Source organism: Amblyomma americanum, chromosome 1 (genome assembly GCF_052857255.1).
Source record: "Amblyomma americanum isolate KBUSLIRL-KWMA chromosome 1, ASM5285725v1, whole genome shotgun sequence".
In the NCBI taxonomy this organism is placed as follows: Eukaryota; Metazoa; Arthropoda; class Arachnida; order Ixodida; family Ixodidae; genus Amblyomma; species Amblyomma americanum.
The window spans coordinates 93,294,601-93,298,111 of record NC_135497.1 but is presented as its reverse complement, the minus strand read 5'-3'; positions in this window follow the sequence as shown (position 1 = coordinate 93,298,111).

Here is a 3,511-nt window from a genome sequence, read left to right as displayed (position 1 = left end):
CTAGCCGCTTTGCATAGCGCCGCGCACGTGCGGTAGCGCGGTTAAGAGCCGAAGGGTTATCGGGGTGACGAGTAGCGTAAAGATCCGCCTGGCGGCGAAGAGCCACAGATTCAGGAGGTGTATGTCCGGGTTTGGGTCGTCTTCATTTACAGTAGTGGTAATAGTGTGAGTCGCGAGAACAGCAGAGAGAGTAGACAGTGCTGAAGACGGGTTGAATGTTGATAAATGATTGCGCGTACAGAGTCTCGTGATGTTATGCGTACGCTACGGCGTATTTTCCGTAGACGCGTAGGCGTGGGGGAGATAAAAATAGGGCTGTGATCACTACCCCAAGTATCTGAATCAACAGCCCAACAAGGGTTACCGGGTCCTAACCACCAAGTCAAATCAGGTGAATACGGGCCACCTCGTGGGCGGGTAGAAGTATTTGGGTGGTTTAAGAGTTGAAAGGAATGATCGGAAAAGCTCCCTTGGATATGTGCGCCCCTTGAGAAATCCGATGGGTAACCCCACGAAGTGTGTGCGCCGTTGAAGTCGCCACCAACTAGGACAGGGATACCCGAGCATCCCAGATTGGGCGATGCGGAGCCAGGACGACCATAAAATGAAACTAAAATAAGGGGTGTGCGTGCAGGTCTAACGAGAAGGGCGACGACCTCTTGGCGTGCGTTGCACCACCATGAAAGGTCGAGCGATGTATGCGGAACTGAACTGTGAATATAAATTGCATTTACCTGGGCTGAGGGAGGAGGCGGTGCAACGGCGTTCAGGGATAGAGGGTGAATGGTATGCGCAGAAACCTGAAAGGCGTGGAAGTGAATTATGCTCTTGCAGTAGGAACGCCCATGCTTTCAGCTTTCCGGTGCGAAGGCGGATGTTCACTTCAGAGGCCTTAGCGAATCCTCGACAGTTCCACTGCACCACCATAGATGATGCGCTATCCATGATGAGGCCGAAGAGCTTCTACGATGTGGGATGTCACCTGCTTCATGAGCGCTAATATCTTACCTACTGTCGGGGTAGTCACGGCTAACAGGTGGTTGGCACCTGATTGTAACCCAGTGCTTACTCGAGGTGATTCCTCTGATGATTGCTCCCGAATTGTTAGAATTATTCGAGAGGAGTGAGAACGACGCTGTTCCCGGCGCTGGGTGAGTTCGTCTAGTCGGCGGCGAGCCTCCTCGATGGCATTGTCTAAAGCTGTGTATTCATCTGTGGTATCCGCATGTGATGGAAGCACTGGTCGTTTTGGTGTACCATTTGATCCGGGAAGGTGAGCCGCCGCTTGTGCATATGAACGCTGGTGAGGAGACGTATGGCGAGCAGCGGGATCAGATAAAGGATGTTCAGGGAAGTCGTCGTCACATGCGAGCTGCAAAACGATTACTTGTAGGAACATTCACTTTTGCAGGCGACTTGTGAAACTTCTTCGCCTGCTTCTTCTTTGGACAAGCGGGGGAGCGAATGTCATGGTCCGGCGATTTGCACAGGGCACAAGGAACTGTTGGTTCATTCATGTCGGCCACAGCTGCAGGATTAGGGCAGGTATTTTGCATATGTCCTTTGTGGCAGTGATAACAAAAAATACGACGAGGTCGGAAGAGCTGTGGTTTGACGATTGCACCGTAGTAGGTAAGGTAATTCGGGAGAGTCAACAGGCCTTGCAGGATGAGCAGGTATGAGCCACGGCGCCCATAGGCCTTGCTTGCAGTACAACGTGAGATGAGCAGCGAATATTTGCGCGCACCTCCTCGGGAGGGCTCGTGCGGTCGACATGATAAACCATGCAGCGGAGTGTGTCAGGACCAGTTGCAATATATATTTGCACCGGGACATGCCTGCTGTCATCCAGGGGGATCTGCGTAACTGCGCACAATTTCTGGGCGTCCATCAAGGATCGCAAGTTTACCGTGATGGTGTTCGATAGGCGATGGACGACAAACCCGCAGTAGTTCGAAGAGCCAAGAGCGTGGTCAATTGTGGCTTGAACATTCCGGGAATTGATGGCAGACATATCAAAACGCAATGTAGGCTTCATGGTAACGCGGAACGAGTTCGCAGCTGGTGGCAGAGAGGCTTGACTCACGGGAGGCATCTCTGGAGGTGGCAGGCGCTCAGACGCTGCTGACGGCCCTTGGTGGGAATACTGAACTGGCGCGACGGGCACAGTTTCTTGACGGAGTGTCACGGGCACGGAGGCGGTGGAGCAGTCCATGTCACAGGCCAAAGTCGTTGCATCGGAAGACGGCACAGGCTGGAGGCCCGGAGGCGCTGACGATTGCGTGGACGTGGAGGCTACGTCAGGTGGCAACACTGCGGGCACCCGCGTAGCTGTCGTCGCAGAATCCACGCAGACGCGTAGCGCGGCCTCGCTCGGCAGCGCCGAGCTAAGCTTGGCTTGCGCCTGAGGGTCCCGGTTGGGTTTCTTCACTTCAGAATGAGCCCACCTTGCCGAGAATTTCTCTGCACGGGCGCCTTCGGCATTCGTTCTCACGGAGGGCACTGTCCGACCCACGCCACACGCGAAAAAACAGGTGAAAAAGCGAAAACACAGAGCTAAAAGCGGACACGTATCCACCCGCTAGGTCTTCGTCGTCTTCCTCCTAGATTCTCAGGTGGTCGACATTATTCCGGAGTTGTTGTTAGCCTATCAAAAGATGACACATACCCACACTGGGGGATCGGCCAAGAATCGGGTGACTATTCACCTGTATTCAGGTAATTAAAATGAGAAGCACGCGGGAAAGCAACACCGGAGGATTCTTCCCCATGAACAGAAAAGGGATGAAAGTTTTGACTTCAAAATTTGTAATAATAATAATAAAGAGAGGAACTGCATATAACAGAATTATTAAGCCAAAATGTAATAATTGAGGGGGAAGAAAATTTTGTAACCCTTAGCATGGCAGTCGGTGAGATTCTAGCAGGAAATTTAGAACAGCGGTACAAACAGATCTGTGGCTGAACCCGAATGTGGTGGCACCAAATGACAGCAAGAGCGGCCTGCCTAAATTAAGGCCAAGGGGCCGCAAGGACTCCTCCAGCAACCTTCTTCTCAAAGAGGTGTACCGGCGACAGTAGAGCAAGAAATGCTCAATAGATTCAGGCTCACGGCAAAATGCACAAAGGGGAGAGAGCGCAAAATCCGACCTGTGTAAATAGAAATTTAAAGGAGGTATACGGCACCGCAGCCTCGTCAGAGATACTCCAAGCTGCCGAGATCGACAGACTTGCCTGTTCCAAGAATATCTGAGGTGCTGATATTCCGCCGATGTTACAAGTGTTGTGCCTTGCGTGCTTAAAAGCGCACGTCGCCGAAACCTAGATGATGTAATATAGGCTGTAGCCGGGATGATGGGCAACACGGGGCCACTTAGGGAAGTCTTTGCGAGCGTATCAGAAATATGTCACACTGCTGTGACCGGGAACCCATACTAAATGAACAAGACTCAAATGCGGAGGAAGCAGGAACAAGAATGCATTGAAAATTGGACCGTCAACATGCGCGGCG